The sequence below is a fragment of the Choloepus didactylus genome, chromosome 6 (genome assembly GCF_015220235.1).
Source record: "Choloepus didactylus isolate mChoDid1 chromosome 6, mChoDid1.pri, whole genome shotgun sequence".
Classification (NCBI taxonomy): Eukaryota; Metazoa; Chordata; class Mammalia; order Pilosa; family Megalonychidae; genus Choloepus; species Choloepus didactylus.
Window position 1 is genome coordinate 91318837 of NC_051312.1, and position 24041 is coordinate 91342877.

At 38.5% G+C, this 24041-nt stretch overlaps 1 protein-coding gene across 5 annotated transcripts in view; it reads left to right on the plus strand.

Annotated features, from left to right (window-relative positions):
- Nucleotides 1-24041, plus strand: part of ACER3 (alkaline ceramidase 3) — a 253466-nt gene that overhangs the window by 156760 nt on the left and 72665 nt on the right. The window contains exon 1 of one of the 5 annotated variants that reach the window (XM_037840774.1): nucleotides 444-2116. The exons of the other annotated variants lie outside the window; for them this stretch is intronic. The gene's annotated coding sequence lies outside the window, so the exon portion shown is untranslated. Of the gene's footprint in view, nucleotides 1-443; nucleotides 2117-24041 lie in introns of those variants that run through there. 5 annotated transcript variants of the gene reach the window in all.

Below are 24041 nucleotides of genomic sequence, written 5' to 3' on the forward strand. Positions count from 1 at the left end.
GTGAGCACTCGTACGCACAATATAGACAACCCTCTTTACGTTCTAATGAATTGGAATAGCTAGCAGTAAATACCTGAAACTATCAAACTACAACCCAGAACCCATGAATCTTGAAGACGATTGTCTAAAAATGTAGCTTATGAGGGGTGACAGTGTGATTGGGAAAGCCATATGGACCACACTCCCCTTTGTCCAGTATATGGATGGATGAGTAGAAAAATGGGGGCAGAAAAAAAAAAAAGGCACCCAGTGTTCTTTTTTACTTTAATTGTTCTTTTTCACTTTAATTTTTATTCTTAAGATTTTTGTGTGTGTGGTAATGAAAATGTTCAAAAATTAATTTGGGGGATGAACACACAACTATCTAATGATACTGTGAACAACTGAATGTACGCTTTGTATGACTGCATAGTATGTGAATATATCTCAATAAAAATGAATGTAAAAAAACAATTAAAGAAATGTTTGCCATAGAAATAAAATATTGCAAATAAAATATTGCTAATCACCCACCCCCCCCAAAAAAACTCATTTGAAATCTACTGGAGGAGTTAAGCCTCCCAATAGAAGTAGCATTTGAAGGTTGAGTAGGCATTTATTTTTAGATCTGACCAACAGCGGGGTAAAGAAGGCTCAAAGGCATGGAGGAGTGAATGAGCATGGCATTTTCAGAGTTCAATGTCATTTTATTAATTTGAAGCATAAAATCAAGGGGTGAGTGACGGTATTACCAAAAATTGAGACTAGACAGGTAATCTGCATATGTTCTGTAGGTATGGGAAACTAAGAATGCTTATGAATAGGGAATGTTAAGATCAGATATGTGGAAGATGAAGTGGAAAGACTGTTATGAGGTTTTTAGTTAAAAAATTATTCTCCTTCTGCCTCTATATGAAGTAACCTAGATGACAGCTGAGGTGAACCTGTCTTTTGAAAATTAGGTAAGTTCTGTTTAATCCTTAGGTCCTCTGTGTCCTATGGGAAGTTCAATGCCCACCCTAAGATCCTGATAAGTTTCTGGGAGCTCTTATTCCCATAGTTAGTTCTGGCTCTGAGTTTCTGCTCCAGTTCTTTAATCTCACATCTCGCTCTCCACGGACATACTATTTTATTTGCTACACACCTGCCTAGTTGTAGAACTCAGTCCCTTTTCCTTGAGGTGCCCTAAATCCATTCACCCAAGGTATTTATGAGGACAGATTTTGTTGAAGTTTTGTAACAATAGATTATGCATACATTTAAACAACATATACATAAACTTAGAATATTAGAAATTTATGTTCTTAAATGTTATTTGGTTAACCCACCCCTGGAAATATGCACAACCTTTCATCAGAACCCGGAATCTTGCCTTATGACTGGTCCCCTTTCTCCCTCTTTCTACCCATGCTGCTATATTTTTCTCTTTGGATACCTCCCTTCCATCCTGCCTTCCCTAATGCTGGTTAAATTTCTTATGAGTTTGTTTGAATGGTGTGTTTCATTGTCCTTTCATACCTTTCCCTCAAGACTTCATCCTCTTTGCATATTGGAGAGTTTTGCTAAACAAAAGCAGTTCCCTCTAAAAGGAGCTTAGGGGTCATCTGTCAAAATACTAATTGTTTTGCCCTACTACAAGGCAAAGAAGAACGATAGACAACACAAAATTTCAAAACTTCTGGGCATGGATTATGCTATCTTCTATTGTTTGAAGGTGTTGAATATTTTTATTTCAAAGAAGTTCCATCCTAATATATTTGGAGGCTCATTTAAGTAGTGATTTAATGAACTAAGGCACTGATTGAAGTAGATGTGTTTATTGCTACCTCTGTAAATTTCATATCTGTGTGTGTCAAAGACATACATGTGATATATACATATATATGTATATGTGTGTATATATGCATATATACATACACACATATATAATTAGTGTGGTTTGCCAAGTGATATACACTGGATACCTCATTTAATCCTCACAAATAGGAAGCAGCTTCTCTTATTTCCTCCATTTTACAGATGAGGAATTGAGGCTTAGAGATGTGAGATGACACGAACAAGTTTACCCAGTAAGTGATCAAACCTGTCTCCAACAGCATCCCTAGTTTTAGCCTGGATGCTCCATCACCTCCTCAGGGTATGAACTAAAATATTAACAGAGTGTGGACGTATAAAAGTTGATTAAAATATACTTTTCTGGATTTGCTAAATTTTCTACCATAACATATATTACATGTGTAATAGGAAGGAAGCCTGCCCACCCCACCAATAAACATTACAAAAAACAAACACACCAGTTTCATAACTGAGAAAACAGTGCTGTTTTGAAAAAAAACCAACAGCCAACTAGCGTAAGATAATATGAATGCCTAATATTCTGTACCATGCTTTATCATTTACACTTCATGTTCATGTGCGTTTTTTAATTTAATCATTGCAACAACCCTGTGGGTCATAAAGGTAAATATGAGGAAGTATTATTATCACATACTGTGCCAGTTTGATGTATTATGTCCCCCAAAATGCCATTATCTTTGATGCAATCTTGTGTGGGCAGACATATTAGTGTTGATTAGATTTTGGAATCCTTTGGGTATTTCCGTGGAGATGTGATTCAATCAGCTGTGGACAATACCTTTGGTTGGATAATTTCCATGGAGGTGTTGCCCCACCCATTCAGGGTGGGTCTGAATTAAATTACTGGAGCCTATATAAGCTCAGACAGAAGGAGCAAGCTTGCTACAGCCAAGAGGGACACTTTGAAGAATGCGCTGGAACTGAGAGAGGAGCTTCAGCTTACAGATACATTTTGGAGACAGCCTTTGAAAGCAGACTTTTGCTCCGGAGAAGCTAAGAGAGGACAAATGCCCCAAGAGCAGCTAAGAGTGACATTTTTGAGGAGCTGAAGCCTAGAGAGGAATGTCCTGGGAGAAAGCCATTTTGAAAGCAGAACTCCGCGGAGCAGATGCAGGCCATGTGCCTTCCCAGCTAACAGAGGTTTTCTGGATGCTATTGGCCATCCTCCAGTGAAGGTACCCAATTGTTGATGCATTACTTTGGATACTTTATGGCCTTAAGACTGTAACTGTGTACCAAATAAACCCCCTTTTATAAAAGCCAATAAATAAATAAAAATAAAAATAATAAAAAGAAAAAGAAAAGAAAAACTGAGGAACTCTTCTAGATTGAAGGAGACTAAAAAGACATGACAAATAAATACAATGTGTGATTCTGAACTAGTTCCTGTGTGTGTGTGTGTGTGTTTATGATATTATTGGGACACTCAACAAAACTTGAATGGGATCCAGGGATAGCATGGTAGTAATAAATCAATGTTAATTTCCTAATTTTTCTGGTTGTATTATGGATATGTAGGTGAATACCTCTTTTTTTTTTAAGATATAATTCACATACTAGTGATTTTAAGTATTTTCACAGTTTTGCAACCATCATCATGATGTAATTCCAGAACATTTTCATCACTCCAAAGAGGAACCCTATATCCATTAGCAGTCACTTCCCCAAAACCCCTGCCTCCAGCTCCTGACAACCCTTAAGCTATTTTCTGTCTTTATGGATTTACCTATTATGGACATTTCATCTAAATGGAATCATATAATATAAGGCCTTTTCTGATTGGCTTCTTTTTTTTTTCTTTCAATTCAGTTTTATTGAGATATATTCATATACCCTACAGTCATCCACAGTGTATAATCAGTTGTTCACAGTACCATCATATAGTTGTGCATTCATCACCAGAATCAATTTTTGAACATTTTTCTCCAAAAATAATAAAAAATGAAAGTAAAAAAAGAACACCTAAAGCATTCCATACCCTTCATCCCCTCATTATTCATTTAATTTTTATTCCTATTTTTCTACTCATCTGTCCATACACTGAATAGATGGAGTATGAGTCACAAGGTTTTCACAATCACACAGTCACACTGTGTGAGCTACTACATAGTTATATAATCATTCTCAAGAATCAAGACTACTAGGTTGCAGTTCAACAGTTTCAGGTATTTTCTTCTAGCTATTCCAGTACACTGAAAACTAAAAAGGGATGTCTATATAATGCATAAGAATAACCTCCAGAATGACCTCTTGACTCCCTTTGAAATTTCAGCCATTGAAACTTTCTTCTGTTTCATTTCTCAACACCTTTTGGTCAAGAAGACTTTCTCAATCCCACAGTGCCAGGTCCAAGGGCATCCCTGGGAGCCATGTTCCATGTAGAGGTGAGGGCAGTGAGTTTACCTGCCAGGTGGGCTTGCAGAGAGAGAGGCCACATCTGAGCAACAAAAGAGGTTCTCTGAGGGAGACTCTTAGACACAATTATAAGTAGGCTTAGCCTCTCCTTTGTAGTAACAAGCTTCATAAGGGCAAGCCCCAAGATCAAGGGCTCAGCCTTCTAAATTGGTAGTTCCCAATGGTTGTGAGAATATCAATAATTCCCCAGGCAGGGAAGTTTAATATTTCTGCATTTTCCCCCAGTCCCTCAGGGGGGCTTTGCAAATACATTTTTATTCTCTGCCCAAAGTACTTTGGGACGAATTGGAGTTTCATACTAACTTGTACAAACTAACCAGATCTCACTCCCTATTCAAAGTTCTGTGTAATTATGTTGTTTATATAAATTGACCATACAAGTTAGATTATTTAGTGTGCTACAGAAAATACACATTTTGCACCTAACAAACATTTCTTCCTTTGGTCTCACACAGAAGTTGAAGTTATAAAACACAGTCAATATCTCCTTTACCCTTTATCTGATTTGCCTTAGTCCTAACCAGATCTGCTTCACTCATGTCTCTAATTGAAGTCTGAACTCTTCTTCAGCTTTTTTAACAGTTGCTGTATGGGGGTAATACTGACATTCATAGCTGCCAAACTCGAGCTCTGAGTCACAGGTGTCACACAGATACCCAAAGTTCCAGGGATCAACTGTGTTATACACAAAGAGCTTAGCATCTCAGAATTTAGAGATAACCATTACAACTCAGGAATAGATGTGACTGCTGTAAGAACTTACAATCTAGGGACCTTTATAGTAAGCCTTCCCCTGATAACCTGTGCTCTAAGATTCAGTTCTCAGAGTGTGCACATTATAGTTAGTCCATATTAGTGAGGTGTTACAATGTTTGTCTTTTCATTTCTGGCTTATTTCACTCAAAATGCTGTCCTCAAGATCCATGCATTTAGTTGTATACCTCACAACATCATTCCTTCCTGCAGCCACTCAGTATTCTATTGTATGCATAAACCACACTTCACCATTCTATCAGTCGATTTACCCTTAGGCTGCTTCCATCTGTTGCAAATCAAGAATACTGCTGCCACAAACATCAGTGTGCAAATGTCTTTTCATATCTCTGATTTCAGTTCTTCCCAATATATACCCAATAATGAGGTTGCAGGACCTTATGGCAACCACGTAATTAGCTTCTTGTGGAACCACCACACTGCCCTCCAGATGGGCTGCACCATTCTGCTTCCTTATCAACAATGAATAGGCACATTCCTCTCTCCACATTTTCTCCAGCACTTGTATCACTCTGTTTATTTTTTTCCCCTGCAATTTTATAGAGATACAGTTACATATCATATAGTCATCCATGTTGTACAATCAGTTGTTCAGAGTATCATCATATCATCAAAATCGGCCCTTGAACTCATTCATTACTCAAAAAAAAAAAATTAAAATAAGAATAAAAAGATAAAAGAAAATATAAAAATACAATACAATGTAATGCAGTACAATAAAAAGGTCAGACAATACCACCACCATCTAGAATCCCATACCCCTTCATTATGTCCCCCACTACAGACATATTTAGCTTTGGTATATTGCCTTTGTTACAGTTAAAGGAAGCATATTGCAATGTTACTGTTAATTATAGACTAATTTGCATTGATTATATTTTTTCCCAATATCGTCCCATTTTCAACACCTTGCAAAGTTGACATTCATTTGTTCTCCCACATGTAGAAACATTTTTATATTTGTACATTTAATCACCATCATTGACAACTCGAGATTTCACTAAATTATACAGTCCCAGTCTTTATCTTCTGTCTTTCCTTCTGGTGTCATACATGCCCCTAGCCTTCCTCTTTCCACTTTATTCGAGGTCACCTTTGTTTATTGTACTTACAATATTGTGCTACCATCACACAGTATTGTGCTATCCATTTCTGGATCTATGCAATCAATCCTGTTGAACATTCTATACTCCTTCAGCATCGAATGCCCAATCTCTACCCTTGTTCTATCTACTGATTACCTATATTCTCAGCCTTAACTCTCAAAGTTTGCTCATTAATGTTAGTTCATATTAGTAAAACCATACATTATTTGTCCTTTTGTTTCTGGCTAATTTCACTCAGCATAACATCCTCAAGTTTCATCCATGTCATTATATGCTCCGTGACTTCATTCTGTCTTACAGCTACATAATATTCCTTCATATGAATTCACCACAATTTGTTTATCCGCTCATCTGTTGATGGACATTGGGCTGTTTCCATCCCTTGGCAATTGTGAATAATGCTGCTATAAACATCAGTTTACAAATGTCTGTTTGTGTCTTTGCTTTCAGTTCCCGAGTATATACCTAGTAATGGAATTGCTGGATCATACAGCAGTTTTATACTTGGGGACCCACCACACTGCCTTCCAGAGTGGCTTCACCATTCTACATTTCCACCAATAGTGAATAAGTGTGCCTCTTGCTCTGCCTCTTCTCCAGCACATGAAATTTTCTGTTTTTTGGGTAATAGTCATTCTAGTAGGTCTGAGATGATACCTCATCATGGTTTTGATTTGCAGTTACCTAATAGCCAGTGAAGTTGAGCATCTTTTCATATGTTTTTGTATTTCCTTTTCAGAAAAGTACCTATCCATGTCTTTTGTCCATTTTAAAACTGGGTTGTTTGTCTTTTTGTTGTTGAGTTGTAGGATCCCTTTATATATATATATATTCTGGATATTAAACCCTTATCTAATATATGGTTTCCAAATATTGTCTCCTATTGCGTAGGCTGTCTTTTTACTTTTCTGACAAAGTTCTTTGATGAACAAAAGTGTTTAATTTTGAGGAGATCTCATTTATCTATTTATTCTTTCATTGCTTGCGCTTTGGGTGTAAGATCTAAGAAACTTCTTCCTATCATAAGATCCTTAAGATATTCCCTACATTTTGTTCTAAAGTTTTATGGTCTTAGCACTAATGTTTAGGTCTTTGATCCATTTCATGTTAATTTTTGTATAAGGTGTTTGATAGGAGTCTCATTCATTCTTATGGTTATGGATATCCAGTTTTCTAAACACCATTTGTTGAAGAGGCTGCTCTGTCCCAGTTGCATTGGCTTGACCGCCTTATCAAAGATCAATTTTCTGTAGATGATAGGGTCTTTCTGAACAATCAATTCAATTCTATTGGTCAGTATATCTATCTTTATGCCAGTACCATGCTGTTTTGACCACTGTAGCTTTATAATATGCTTCAAAGTCAGGTAGTGTGAGACCTCCCACTTCATACCTCTTTCTCCATATATTTTTGGCTGTTCTGGGCACCCTGCGCTTCCTAATAAATTTCATTATTTGTTTTTCTATTTCTACAAAGTAAGTTTTGGGAATTTTAACTGGTATTGCATTGAATCTATAAATCTGTTTAGGTAGAATTGACATCTTAATGATGTGTAGTCTTCCAATCTATGAATATAGTATGTTCTTCCATTCTTTTAGGTCCTGTTTGATTTCTTTCAGCAGTTTCTTGTAGTTTTCTGTGTATAGGTCTTTTGTGGCCTTGGTTAAGTTTATTCCTAAATACTTGATTCTTTTGGTTGCTACTGTAAATGGAATTTTTTTTTCTTGATTTCCTCCTCATGTTGCTCGTTACTGGTTTATAGGGACACTACTGATTTCTGCATGTTTTTCTTATACCCTGCCACTTTGCTGTATTTGTTTATTAGCTCTAGTAACTTTGACATAGATTTTTCTGGATTTTCTACATATTGGATCATGTCCTCTACAAACAGTGAAAATTTTACTTCTTCCTCTTCAATTTGGTTGCCTTTTATTTCTTTTTCTTGCCAAATGCTCTAGCTGGAACTTCCAGCACAATGTTGAATAACAGTGGTGACAGTGGCCATCCTTGTCTTGTTCTTGATCTTAGAGGGAATGCTTGCAGTCTTTCCCCATTGAGTATGATGTTAGCTGTGGGTTTTTCATATATTGTCTTTATCATATTGAGAAAGTTCCCTTCTATTCCTATCCTTTTGAATGTTTTCATCAAAGGATGTTGAATTTTGTGAAATGCCTTTTCTGTATTGATCAAGATGATCATGTAGTTTTTCCATTTTGATTTATTGATGTGGTATATTACATTAATTGATTTTCTTGTGTTGACCCAGCCTTGCATACCTGGAATAAATACCACTTGGTCATGGTGTATAATTCTTTTAGTGTCCTGCTGGATGCAATTTGCAAGTATTTTGTTGAGGATTTTTGCATCTATGTTCATTAAAGAGATTGGTCTGTAATTCTCTTTTTTTGTAGTATCTTTGACTGACTTTGATATTAAGGTGATGTTGGCTTCATAGAATGAGTTAAGTAGCTTTCCCTTCTCTTCAATTTTTTTTTGAAGTGTTTGAGCAGGATTGATAACTAATTCTTTCTTGAATGCTTGGTATATTTCATGTGTGAAGCCATCTGGTCCTGGGCTTTTCTTTTTTTGGAGCTATTTTAAGAGTGACTCAATCTCTTTACCTGTGATTGGTTTGTTGAGGTCATCTATTTCTTCTCAAGTCAACATTGGTTGTCCATGCTTTTCTAGGAAGTTGTCCATTTTGTCTGAGTTGTCTAGTTTATTAGCATATAGTTTCTCATAGTATCCTCTCATTATCTCCTTTATTTCTGTCAGCTCAGTAGTTATGTCCCCTTTCCAATTTCTTATTTTATTTATTTGCATCTGCTCTCTCTTTTTGTATGTTAGCCTAGCTAACGGGCCATCGATTTTATTGATTTTCTCAAAGAACCAACTTCTGGTTTTATTGACTCTCTTTTTTCATGCTCTCAATTTTGTTTATTTCTGCTCTAATCTTTGTTAGTTCTTTCCTTCTGGTTGCTGTGGGGTTAGTTAGCTGTTCTTTCTCTAGTTCCTCCAGGTCAACAGTTAATTCCTCAACTTTTGCTCTTTCTTCTCTTGTAATATAGGCATTTAGGGGAATGATTTTCCTCTCAGCACCGCCTTTGCTGCATCCCATAAGTTTTGATGTGTTGTGTTTTCATTTTCACTTGCCTCAAGATATTTGATAATTTCTCCCTTTACATTGTCTAAGAGTATGTTGTTTAGCCTCCATATATTTGTAAATTTTCTGACCTCCTGCCTGTTATTGATTTCCAACTTCATTCCATTATGAGCTGAGAAAGTGTTTTGTATATTATCAGTATTTTTAAATTTGTTAAGACTTTCTCTGTGACCCACCGTGTGATCTATTCTAGAGAATGATCCATGAGCACTAGAGAAAAATGTGTATCCTGCTATCCTGGGGTGTAGTGTTTTATAAATGTCTGTCAAGTCTTGTTCATTTATCATACAATTCAACATCTCTGTTTCCTTATTGATCCTCTTTCTAGATGTTCTGTCCATTGATGAGAGCAGTATACTGGAGTCTCCAACTATTGTTGAGGAAGTATCTACTTCTCCCTTCAGTGTTGTCAGTATTTGCCTAATGTATTTTGGGGCCCTCTGGCTCAGTGCATAAATACTTATGATTGTTATGCTTTCTTAATGAATTATCCCTTTTATTAATACATATTGTCCTTTTTGTCTCTTTTAATTGTTTTACATTTGAAGTCTAATTTGTCTGATATTAATATAGCTACTTCCACTTTTTTCTGTTTGATGTTTGCATGAAATACATTTTTCCAACCTTTAACTTTTAACCTCTTTTTGTCCTTGTGTCTAAAGTGAATCCCTTGTAGACAGCATATAGGTGTGTCCTGTTTTTTAATCCATTCTGTCAGTCTGTGTCTTTTTATTGGGGAGTTTAATCCATTAACATTTATTGTTATTTCTGTAAGGTCAGTACTTTCTTCTACCATTTTGTCTTTTGGATTTTATACGTCATATTTTATTCTGTCTCTCCTTTTACCCTTCCTGATAGTCTTCATTTCTACACTCTTCTCCAAACTTCTCTCTCCAGTCTTTTCCTATCAGCCTTTAGTATTCCCTTTAGTATTTCTTGTAGAGCAGCTCTCTTATTCACAAACTTGTCTGAAGATATTTTAATTTCTCCCTCATTTTTGAAGGACAGTTTTGGCAGATATAGAATTCTTGGTTGGCAGTTTTTATCTTTCAGCATTTTAAATAAATCATACCAATGCCTTCTTGTCTCCATGGTTTCTGTGGAGAAATTGGTACATAGTCTTATCAAGCTTCCCTTGTATGTGATGGATTGCTTTTGTCTTGCTGCTTTCAGAATTCCCTCTTTGTCTTTGACAATGGTCAATCTGATCAGTAAGTATCTTGGAGTAGGTCTGTTGGAATCTGTTCTGTTCGGTGTATGCTGCACTTCTTGAATTTGTAATTTTATGTCTTTCATAGGAGTTGGGAGATTTTCAGTGATTATTTCTGCTATTATTCTTTTTGCCCCTTTTACTTTCTCTTCTCCTTCTGGGACACCCATAACATGTATATTCATGTGCTTCATGTGTTCACTCAGTTCCATAAGACCTGCTTATATTTTTCCATTCTTTTCCCTGTTCTTTTGTGTGTATGATTTCAGATGTCCTATCTTCTAGTTTCACTGATCCTTTCTTCTGCCTCTTCAAATATACTGTTGTGTCTCCATTTTGTTTTTAGTCTCTTCTATTGTGCCTTTCATTCCCCTAAGTTCTGCCATTTGTTTTTTCAAGCTTACAAATTCTTTTATGTTTATCCAGTGTCTTCTTTATATCCTTCATCTCTTTTGCCACATTTACCTTCAGCTCATTGATTTGATTTAGACGACTTGTTTGAGCATCTTTAATTAGTTGTTTCAATTCCTGTATCTCAATTGAAGTATTAGTTTCTTCGGCTGGTCCAGATTTTGGTGTTTCCTAGTTTGGCTCATTGTTTTTAGCTGTGTAGGCATCTGATTTTCTTCATTAGTTTATTCTGGAGCTCATTTTCACTCTTTTACCTAGGGTTTTCTTCTTGGTTGGGTTTGTTCTCTATTTGTTCTTTGGTGTTCAGTTTAACTTCCTCTAGATCTCTAACATAGCTTCTGTTCAGTTGATCAGAATTTTTCAGCTCTTGTTTTTCTGATTCTTGCCCTACCTCTATGTAACCTTTTTTTCAGGTGGTCTCCCCAGATATGATCAACGCCAGTCAGATTTTTCCAGTCCAGGCAGGCCTAGGTCTCAGGAGGAGGTGTAATCTGCCTCAAGTTTCCCTATGAATGAGACCCCACAGGTTGTTAGACCCTCCTGTGAAGCCTCTAGACTCTGTACTTTTGCTATCCTGCCCAGCAGGTGGTGCTTGTCAGCCCGCAGCTCCCCACTGGTAGAAAGAGATGCAGTGCCTCTAAGTCTCAGCAGGCCCTGTCCCTGCCAGGGGCACAGCTGACTCGAGCTGTTTCTGTTTTCCAGCACCTGGGTTTTGAGTTCTCTGAATAAGGGTCACCAATTGAGCTGGTCCCTGCCCACCCACCCACCCCATTTTCTTGTGGAAGTCATGCCCTTTAGGGGATTATCTTCCCCACTAGACTCATTGTTTTGTCTTTCAGACCTATCTTAGCTCCACCCCAGCCTGGGTCCAGCTGCCAGTTGAAGATATCTGAGCCTTTCTCTACTGCGCTTCTTAGAAAAGAAAGAAAGGAAGGAAAGGAAGGAAAGGAAGGAAGGAAGGAAGGAAGGAAGGAAGGAAGGAATCCCTTTTCAGAGGCTTTCCCCTGCCCCCAAGTTTTGTCAGTCTAGAGCTGGAGCTGCTACCCAGTTCCCTGCATCCCCCTTCTTGGGGCACAGCCCCTTTACAGCACTCTGAGCTCAGCTGATTCCAAAAGCCTCCGTCTTTATTCTTTTTTATTTTATTTTATTTTTTTTCCATCAATCCTGATTCCTCTCTGCCTAGATTAAAGCCACATTTTTAGCTTTGCTTAGCTACTTTCTCTTGCTCCTATTATAGACTATTTAAAGATATGCCCTTTAGGGAGTTATCTCCTTTACCTGATTACTCTCAAACAACTTAATTCCACCCTTGCCTGGGGCAGTGCTGAAACCTGAGAGTTACAGCAGCTCTAATGGGCTATTGACATGTAAAAAATATAATCAAAGAGAAAGAAAAGAAAAGAAAAAAAACCCTTTTCAGAGCCAGACCCCAGCTCCCTGGGTTTTCTGATCAAGAGCTGGAGTTTGTGCCTGTTTCTACGTGCCCCCTTTTTCTTAGGGCCCAGCCCTTTTTTAGTATTCTGAGGTCCCCTAGCTCCAAAAGTCTCTGTTTTTGTTGTTGTTAGCCCTACCTCCTCTCTGCCTGGCCAAAACCTCCTGATTCCTTTCCTGTTTGCTCTCGAGTCTCTTTCATGTTTGCTCTTGAGTTATCTGTACTCAGAGCTTTTATTCAGCAATTCAAATTGGTTAATTCATTCTGCATTTGGAGCCTGAGTCCCCTCCTTGCTCCCAGCAGAAACTGTTTCTTTTTCCCTCGGATAACCAGCTCCAAGGTAGTCTGTCATGCCTGTGGGGTAGGGATGCCAGTGTCTCAGCCAGAGAAACATACAGTTCTTTGCTGTGATCTCAGCCATTCCATCCATTCCAGACTGATGTACAATGTGTTTCTAGTCACAGAAGTCTCCTAAACTGTTGTTCCAGAGAATTCCTGGCTATTTACCAGCTGTCCTAGAGGAGTAACTAAATTCCACACTTCACTACTCTGCCATCTTGCCCTGCCCTCCCACGACGTTATGACTGCCTTCTTTTACTTAGCATAATCTTTTCAAGGTTCATCCATGTTGTAGTATGAAATACTTCATTCATTTTATGGCTGAATGATTTGTTGTATGGATATACCACATTTTGTTCACCCATTTTTCAGTTGAAGTACATTTGGATTGTTTCCACATTTCGACTATAATTAATAATGCTGTCATGAACACTCATGTGGGTGGACATGTGTTTTCATTTTCTTGGGTACATATCTAGGAGTGGAATTGTTGAATCATATGGGCATTCAATGCTTAACTTTTTTTACATTCCCACCAGCAATCCTCTACATCCCTGTGAACTCTTGTTATTATCTGTCTGTTTGATTAGTGGGTGTGAAATGGTACCTCACTGTGGTTTTGATTTGCATTTCTCTAATGACTAACAATGTTGAGCATTAGCTCATGTGCTTGTTGGCCCTTTGTATGTCTTTTTAGGAGAAATGTCTGTTCGGGTGTATTGCTCATTTTTTAATTGGGTTATTTGCCTTTTTATTATCAAGTTGTAAGTGCTCTTTATATTCTGGATACTAGACTGTTACCAGATGTATGATTTGGAAAAATTTTCTCCCATTCTGTGGATTTTCTTTTTACTTTATTAATAGTGTCCTTTGAAACAAAAGTGGTTTATTTAATTTTTTTTTCCTTTGGTTACTTGTGCTTTTGGTATCATATCTAAGAGTATATTGCCTAATCCAAGACCTCAAAAGCTTTTCTCCTGTAAGTGTTACACTTTAGCTCCTACATTTTGGTCTTTGATCCAGTTTGACTTAACTTTCCCTATTGAATGGACTTGATGCCCTTGTCAAAAATCAGTTGGCACAGATATGTGTTTATTTCTCTCAATTCTATTCTGTTGTTCTATCTAGCTATCCTTATGCCAGTACCACACTGTTTTGATTACTGTAATTTGTGTTGTAAGTTTTAACAATGGAAAATGAGAGTTCTCCAAATTTGTTTCTCTCTGTCAAGATTAACTCTTCTGGGTCACTTGCATTGCCATATGAATTTTAACACCAGTTTGTCAATTTCTGAAAAAAAAAAAAAGGTTGTTGGATTTTAATAGGAATTGTATTGAATATATAGATTATTTTTGGTTGTATTGATATCTTTTTTTAAATTTTATTTTGAAATAAATTCAAAGTTATAGCACATGAGCTAATGCTCAACATTGTTAGTCGTTAGAGAAATGCAAATCAAAACCGCAGTGAGGTACCATTTCACACCCACTAAACAGACAGATAATAACTTTGTATATAAATACAAAGTTCATATTGCAAAAACAATACAAACCCCATATACAGAACTCCAGCATACCCTGACTCCCCTCCCCTGATACCCCAGTCCACCAACTTTAACTTTAACATGCTGTCACATTGCTATTTCTTTCCCTCCCTCCCTCCCTATCATTCATCATCTATTGCTCTATCTTCTGAACATATGAGAGCTAGCTGCATATATCCTTGAACAAACACTATAATTCACATATACAATTCCCATGAACAAGAACATTCTTTTATGCAATCCCATTAAACGCAGCTAAGAAGTACAAGAGATTCAACATTGATACAAAGCTTACATTCTATATTTCTTTTTTTTTTTTTTTTCCTTATGTCTCAACTGTGTCCCTTTGAGCCTCCTCTTCTCCATCCTCAGATCCCATCCAGGATCATCGTTGGCATTCAATTGTCATCTATTTAGACTTTTTTTTTTTTTCCTCAATTGTGGAAACATATATACAGCCTAAATCTTCCCATTCCACCCCCTCCCTAGCATTCCATTAGTGGGATTAATCACATTTAGAATGTTGTAATGCTGTCGCCTTCCCACCATCCATTACTAGAAATTTCCCTTCGCCTCAAACAGCAACCCTACACTCATTTCTTAACTCCCCATTGCCCCTACCCCCATTTCTCTTAACTCATACTCTACTTTTCATCTCTATGGTCATATTCTCTGATGATTTCTTTGTGTTTACTGTGGGGCTTAAAATTAAACTCTTAAATCCCTAACAATCTTGTTTTTCTTTGATACCAACTTAACTTCAATAGGACACATAAACTATGTTCCTATACTCCTCCATTCCCCCACCTTTATATAGTTCTTGTCAAAAATTACATATTTTGCCTTGAGTTCAAAATCACTGATTTGTCATTAGAGTTTGTGTATTTTATATCATGTAGGAAGTAAATAGTGGAGTTACAATTCAAAAAATATTGAGTTCTATTTGTATTCCATTGTAGTCAGAGAATGTGCTTTGAATATATTCAATTTTTTTTTTTTTTTAATTTATTGCAGCTTGTTTTATGTCCCAGCATATGGTCCATTCTGGAGAAAGATCTGTGATCACTAGAGAAAAATGAGTGTCCTGGTGATTTGGGATGTAATGTTCTATATATGTCTGTTAAAATTCTCTGTATCTCTCTCTCCTTTCTTTGTTTCTCTGTTGGTAGGGCTTCCTTTAGTATCTGAAGTAGGGCAGGTCTTTTATTGGCAAAATCTCTCAGCATTTGTTTGTCTGTGAAAAATTTAAGCTCTCTCTCAAATTTGAAGGAGAGTTTTGCTGGATAAAGTATTCTTGGTTGGAAATTTTTCTCTCTCAGAATTTTAAATATGTCATGCCACTGCCTTGTCTCCTCCATGGTGGCCACTGAGTAGTCACTACTTAGTCTTATGTTGTTTCCTTTGTATGTGGTGAATTGCTTTTCTCTTGCTGCTTTCAGAACTTGCTCCTTCTCTTCAGTATTTGACAGTCTGATCAGAATATGTCTTGGAGTGGGTTTATTAGGATTTATTCTATTTGGAGTTCGCTGGGCATTTATGCTTTGTGTATTTATATTGTGTAGAAGGTTTGGGAAGTTTTCCCCAACAATTTCTTTGGATACTCTTCCTAGACCTTTCCCCTTCTCTTCCCCTTCTGGGACACCAATGAGTCTTAAATTTGGACGTTTTATTTTATCTATCATATCCCTGAGATCCATTTCAATTTTTTCAATTTTTTTCTCCATTCTTTCTTTTGTTCTTTCATTTTCTGTTCTGTGGACTTCTAGGACACTGAGTCATTGTTCAATTTCCTCTAATCTTGTATTATGAGTATCCAGAGTCTTTTTAATTTGGCCAACAGTTTCTTTTATTTCCATAAGATCTTCTATTTTTTATTTACTCTTGCAATTTCTTCTTTATGCTCTTCTAGGGTCTTCTTTATGTCCCTTATATCCTGTGCCATAGTCTTCTTTATGTCCTTTATATCCTTTGCCATGTTTTCGTTCCTCACTTGTAGTTCTTTGATTAATTGTGTCAAGTACTGTGTCTCTTCTAATATTTTGATTTGGGTGTTTGGGTTCTCCATATCGTGTGGTTTTATCATATGCATTAAGATTTTCTGTTGTTTTTGGCCTCTTGGCATTTGCTTTGCTTGATAGGTTTCTTTCAAGTTGTAAAAAAAAAAAAAATACCAATCTAATTTTTCAGAAATACAGGTTGGTGGCGTACACTTTAACTAACCAGCAGATGGTGTCTGCGAGTTACCTATATCCCTCAAGTTAGTTCTCCTCAACTTTGTCTTTGTGGTGTGTGGGGAAATGATTCTTGTGGGGTTCAGTTGGTGAACTCAGTTTGAGTGTGTTGTTGGTGCTGTCTGCCCTGAATGTGGGGCATGTGTCTGGGTGGTTAGGGAGGCAGGGCAGCTTTAATATTCATTCCTCCCAGGTGTTCCCGGAGATTCAAGGTTTTTGCAAGAGTCTCAGCCTTCATTTCAGTTTTGCCCCAGATTTTCTCTGTGGTTGACCCACAAACCACCGGCATTGACGTAGCATCCCTGGGTTTTCTGAGTGGGCCCTCCTACTCAGCTGTGATCTTCCAGGACCTCTGCTGAGGGAAGGCTGTGCTACGTCACAAGTGCGCGCCATCCCTCGAGGGAAGCCCCGGGCCACCGGGCTGTGCAGGGGCACTCTCAGCCTGATGCAAAGGTGGCTGAATGGGGCGTCTCAACCCCCCCCCCCCCACCGCCTTTTGCACAGTTCCTCCTTCCCAGCTCTTGGGTAACTGTCTCGGCTCTGGGCTGTGGGCATGGCCCCGGGCAGGAGTGTCTCCAGCCCGCCGGGGAGCCAGCTGCAAGCAGCGGGGTTTCTTTCTTCTTTTGGCTCTCCCCTCCGCTCCCCTGGCTCTGAGGGAATCTGCAGCAGGCTAGCCTCCACGCCAGACACTGAGAGGTTGGCTCAGCCCGCTGCTGCCATGCTTCACTGTGCAGTTCCCACCGTCGCAACTGCAGCCGCTCCTAGGTTTTTCCCTTTTTTTTTTTTTTTTTAAGAACCAGTCTGTCTCCAAATGCCAACTCCCGGCTTCCCCACACCACAGCGCGGCCATGGGTCTTTCTGCCGGCTTACTCACTCGTTTCAGAATGCAGACTCCCAGTTTCATCAAGTGCACAGCCCCTGTGGTTCTAGCAGACCTCGTCCAGCTGGTGCATTGCTGAAACCGGTATTCTGGGTCACCTTCTGGTTTTTATCTAGTATTTTTCATGGAGGTGATTTTTTGCCCTGTCTCACCTAGCCACCATCTAAGGTTCTCCTGTATTGATATCTTAACAACATTTAGTCTTAAAATACATGAACATGTGATGTCTTTCCGTTCATTTACGTCTTCTTTAATTTCTTTCAATGGTGTTTTGTGGTTTTAGTGTGTCTTAAACTCCTTCTGTTAAATTTATTCTTAATTATTTTATTTTTTTTGATGTTATAAATTGAATTTTTCTTAATTTTATTTTCAGATTGCTCATGCCTAATATATAGAAATACCGTTGAATTTGTATATATTGATTTTGTATCCTGAAACATTGCTGAAATTGTTTTTAGCTTCAAGTTTTGTGCATGTGTGTGTATATTTTTTAGAGTTTTCTGTATACAAGATCATATCATCTGCAAGCATAGTTTTACGTCTTCCTTACCAGTTAGATGCCCTTTGTTTCTTTTACTTGTAATTGTCCTGGCTAGAACATCCAATGCAATGTGGGATAGAAGTGGAGAGAGAAGATTTGCTCTTAGGGAAAAAGTTTTTAGTCTTTCAGCATTAATTCTAATGTTATCTGTGGGTTTTTCATTGATTCCCTTTATCAGGTTGAGGAAGTTTACTTCGGTTCCTATGTTTTTATCATGAAGTGGTGATGGATTTTGTCAAATGCTTTTTCTGCATTTATTAAATGATCATGTGGGTTTTGTCCTTTATTCTATTAATATGGCATATTACATACATTGATATTTATATGCTGAACCAACCTTGCATTCCTGGGATAAAACCCCTTTGGGCAAGGTGTATAATCCAGGTGAATTTCTTTGATTATAGTATATGAAGTACTGGGGCAATGAGGCCTCATTCAAGCCACTTACTCAAGTAGTTCATGGTGAAAAAATTTCTTTGTACTGTACTCAAACTTTTCTGTACGTTGAAAATGTTTCCAAAAAATTTTTAATGGAGAAAAATGTATATGCCCTTTGACCCAATAATTGCTTTCTCAGAATGCATCCTAAGAATGTAATCAGAGACAAGGAAAAGATGTTTTACAAGGCTGTTTGTCACTGTGTTATACATGAAAAAGAATTTTAAATGATCTAAATGTTTCACATTAGAGGGATAGTTAAATATACTTTTTATGGCTATATGTTGAAGTACACTAGCCATTAAAAGTGATATTTTGAAGACTGTTGACATGGGGAAATGTTATAAAGATACAATAACACTATTATGTAGTTTTGAACCAATTTTAAGAACAATAAAAAACGACTGCAAGGAAGTACATTTTCCTTGTATCTTCTCTTCCTTTTTACAAAGTTTAGGATCTATGGCCCTTGTCCCTGTCTTAAAGCCCTGTCCCTTACTTTCCAAGCAAAGAGCAACCCAGATCAAAATCAATTACTTGTCACTAGGTGGCTAAATATTGTTGATAGAAGTCACACCCCTGTGTTGAGTGATCTCACTTTTAAGTGGTTGGACAAAATGTCTCAAGTGATTTTCTGTCGTGGCAATTCCTGGTCATCCTTTAAAGTCTCAGCCAAAGTGGCAGCTCCTCTAGCAAGCCTTCCATGGCCCCCAGGCTGGGTTATATATACCCCATAAGTTCTTATATAGCACCCTGTGCTTCTTTGTTATTGCTCTTATCAGTTATGCTTTATAAAGTTATCTATGCATCTGTCTCCTCTGTCAGAATGCAAGTTAGCTGAGAGCAGGGACTTTCTCTGGTTGATCTTAGTATTCCCTACTCATATCAAGGTTCTGGCATACAGCACTACATAATGTTTTTATGAATCAGTATATGAATGTTAACATGTGAAAGAGGATTAGGATTAGGTTTGTTCTGGGTGGCTCTAGTGGGATTAAATAAAAAGAGATATTTTGCTCAGTACAGGGAAGAATTTTTTGAGCCAGTAGATGGTAAGGGCTGCCTTGGAAGATAGTGTGTCCTCTGTCCTTTGAGTGTCCAGCCATTACTTTCATTGATTCAAACATTTTTAATTGAATACACCTCAGCAAAAGGTATACACAGCTAAAGATACAGTCCTTTCGTCAACAAGTCTATGGTCTAGGAGTGAAGATAGTATGCTAGTGAATACAAGGATAGAGGTGTTTTGCTATGGAAACAGAAAGATTAATTAATTATTTAGGGGAGAGAGCAGAGGACAGAGAAGGTTATACAGACGACTCAGACACATGTTTGAGTTGCATCTAGAAAGATGAATAGGAATTTGTCAGGCCAACTGTCATTGTTTGCCAGAGCTACTGTAACAAAGTACCACAGACTAGTTGGCTTAAACAACAGGAATTTATTGTCTCACAGTTTTGAAGTCCAAAATCAAGGTTTTGGCAGAATTATGCCTTTTCTCAAGTCTGTAGCATTCTGGTGGTGGCTTACCAGCAATCCATATCTCTGTCTCTGCCTCTGTCACATGGCTTTCTGTTTCCTACTAAGTCTGTGTACAAATTTCCTCTGCTTATAAGGAGTCCAGTCAGATTAAGCCCAGCATGATTCAGTTTGGCCACACCTTCACTAATAGAATCTTTGACAGTCCCATTTACAAGTGAGTTCACATGCACAGGATCGGGGATTAGAACTCGAACATGGCTTTGTGGGGGACATAACACCAACTAAAATCCACAGAGCTGTGAGAGTATGACTGGCACCTCAGGGCACTGCAGGTATAAATTATGGTTATAGCCTTGGAGTGGGAGTGCATGATGATGGCAGTGGTATTGCTACTAATAATAAGAGCTAACATTTGTTACATTATTGAGTACCTGCTCTGGGCCAAATACTGACCTAACGCATAAGAGATGTGGTTTAGAAAACTAACCAGAGGCCAGATCTAAGTCTCTCGGACTTTATCCCCATGGGAGCCATTAAAGGATTTTAGGCAGGCGTAGAACACACTTTGATTTGCATATAAAGATAACTGTTGGCAGAACTGTTACCAGATGACAGCATTTGTATGGACAACATGGCCTTTGATCCTGAGATCTTTGATTCTATGCTTTATCATTACTGTTAATTCTATTTTTCTTAATTCACAAGCAAAAAATACAAATGCCTTTTCTTCATCTTCTGAACTACAAAGATATGGATTCAGGTGTTTGTCTAGCTGGGCAGAAATGACAAGTCATCCAATTTCCCAAAGATTGAAGGGGAGGGAAAGATCAGTGATATCCAATAACTTGTTTAAACAGCTTCTCCATCTTAATTTAAATGTAAAATGTTCATCAGTATTCCTTGTAGGTTCCCTGTCTTGCCTCCCTTTGGGATAAATTTGGCTGAACAACTATGTTAAGCCATTATTTCTTTTGCACAATCACTGAGAAACCAAGATACAGCAGTGCTGTCACTTACATCACAGTGATCAGTGGGCAATTGTCACGCTGAACTTAGCTTGTTACAGCTGTAGAGATATTAAAGGCTCATTTTGTACACCTGTCTGAACTGAACACAAGCAAATATTAACAGTTCTATCTTCGGAATGATTTGAAGCTTGGATGATATTTTCTTCAGATTATCATGGGTGGCAACTTGGGTTCCAATTCTGATTCTACCACTTACTGTCTGTTTGCACCCAGGCATGCCACTTAATCATGCTGAGCCCTGGTTTTCTCATTTATCTAATAGGTCTCATAATATCTCTAGGATTGGTATAGGGATCTATTGATTGGCATATGTGGAAGCTCCATCATTGGATCTGAAAAATAAGTGCTTAATAAATAATAGTTTTCTTCCTTTTTTCTTCAGCCAAAGAGAATATCTGAAACCACCATTATTACTCCACTGTTAGTGACTCATTCTTTTAAGTGCTATTAAATTGTATGTGCCCCTTCGAAGAGAAACATTTTGTGTACTAACTCCTTTGCCAGGATTAATATGTCAGATTCTTGAGAGCAATGCATTTTGGGAATGTGATTGAGGAAAACATTAGGGAAGTGGTAGAGACACCAGGAGTGAGCAGAGAGCCTTCACACAAGCGGTGAAGGGTGCCAAAGAGCAATTAAGAATCATGGAATTTTAATATTGGAAGAGATTTTTGAAATTTAGTCCAACTTACAAATATTTCAGATGGTCAAAAAGGCCAAGAAAGGGGAATTAACTTCACAAGCAGTTACATCGAAAGTTAGAGACAAGATTAGGGCCCAGATTTCTGGACAGCTGATTTAGTATTCTTTTGTTACAGTTTTCTCTATCTGTCTTAGGACTATGTCTTGCAGTAATGGTGTTAGGAGTGTAAAAGGTTTAAATTTCGAAGACCCTCTCCTGGACATCCTTTTCATTTATTCATTCACTCAACTCATTCCTTTGGTTTTCACTGATATGTGTGTTTATTGATTCATCTTTAATTTCTCCTGCTTTCTCACCTCTATAAATACAAATTGTCTTGATTAAAATACCATAAGAGAGGAACCTAAAATTGTGGCTAGGTGAGACAGGGCAAAAAAACACCTCCCTGAAAAATACTAGATAAAAACCAGAAAGCGACCCAGAACACCAGTTCCAGTGATGCACCAGCCAGACAAGGTCTGCTAAATCCACAGGGACCGTGCATTTGGTGAAACTGGGAGTCTGCATTCTGAAATGAGTGAGTGAGCCGGCTGAAAGTCCGGCGGCTGCACTGTGGTGTGGGGAAACTGTGGGTTGGTGTTTGGAGATGGACTAGTTCTTTTTTTTAAAAAAAAAAAAAACAAAAAACCCGGGAGTGGCTGCAGATACGACAGGGAGAACCGCACAGTGAAGCATGGCAGGAGCAGGCTGTACCAACACCTGAGTGTCTGGCATGGAGGACAGCCCTTCCCACACCTGCTGCTGATTATCTCCGGGGCCAGGGGGACAGACGGAAGCCAAAATGAGAAAGAAACCGCGCCCACTGCAGCCATCTCCCCGGCAGGCTGGGGACGCTCCTGCCCAGGGCCAGACCCACAGCCCAGAGCTGAGCCAAGAAACCCAGTGTGAAGGCGAGTGTTTCCTGCAGCACCGCGCACATGCCACAAGATCAGCCGTGGACAGTGGCCTTTAGTGCACCCACAGCTAATTGTCCTGGAGTTGGGAAGGCGAAGCTGTGCGAAAAGGGGGAAATTAACATGCCCTATTCAACCATCTTTACGTCAGGCTGGGAACGCCCCTGCATGGCCCGGTGACCCAGGGCTTCCCTGGAGGGACAGCACGCACTTGTGACGTGGCACAGCCTTCCCTCAGCAGAGGTCCTGGAAGAGCACGGCTGAGAAGGGGGACCCGCTTGGAAATCCCAGGGACCATATGCCAATACCAAGGACTTCTGGGTCAGTGGCAGAGACAATCTGTGGCAAGACTGAAATGAAGGCTTAGACTCTTGCAACAGCCTTAAATCTCCGGGAACACCTGGGAGGTTTGATTATTAAAGCTGCCCTCCCTCCCAAACTGCTCAGACACACGCTCCACATTCACAGCAGGCAGCACCAACAACACACCCAAACTTGGTGCACCAATTGGACCCCATAAGAATCAGACCCCCCACACACCACAAAGACAAAGTTGGGGAGAACTGACTTGAGGGGAATAGGTGACTCATGGATTCCATCTGCTGGTTAGTTAGAGAAAGTGTACGCCACCAAGCTGTAGATCTGACAAATTAGAGATTCGTATTTTTTGTAACCTGAAAGAACCCTACCAAGTAAAGCAAATGCCAAGAGGCCAAACACAACAGAAAATCTTAAAGCAGATGATAAAACCAGACAACATGGAGAACCCAAACCCAAACACCCAAATCAAAAGATCAGAAGAGACACAGTACTTGTCGCAATTAACAAAAGAACTAAAGACAAAGCAATGAGAGCATGGCACAGGATATGAAAGACATGAAGAACACCATGGCACAGGATGTAAAGGACATAAAGAAGAACCTAGAAGAGCATAAAGAAGAAATTGCAAGAGTAAATAAAAAAAACAGAAGATCTTATGGAAATAAAAGAAACTGTTGGCCAAATTAAAAAGACTCTGGAGACTCATAATACAAGATTAGAGGAAGCTGAACAATAACTCACCCTCCTCGAGGACCACAGAACAGAAAATGAAAGAACAAAAGAAAGAATGGGGGAAAAATCGAAAAAATCAAAATGGATCTCGGATACGATAGATAAAATAAAACATCCAAATTTAAGACTCATTGGTGTCCCAGAAGGGGAAGAGAAGGGTAAAGGTCTAGAAAGAGTATCCAAAGAAATTGTTGGGGAAAACTTCCCAAACCTTCTACACAATGTAAATACACAAAGCATAAATGCCCAGTGAACTCCAAATAGAATAAATCCTAATAAACCCACTCCAAGACATATACTGATCAGACTCTCAAATACTGAAGAGAAGGAGCAAGTTCTGAAAGCAGCAAGAGAAAAGCAATTCACCACATACAGAGGAAACAACATAAGACTAAGTAGTGACTACTCAGCGGCCACCATGGAGGAGAGAAGGCAGTGGCATGACATATTTAAAATTCTGAGAGAGAAAAATTTCCAACCAAGAATACTTTACCCAGCAAAACTCTTCTTCAAATTTGAGAGAGAGCTTAAATTTTTCACAGACAAACAAATGCTGAGAGATT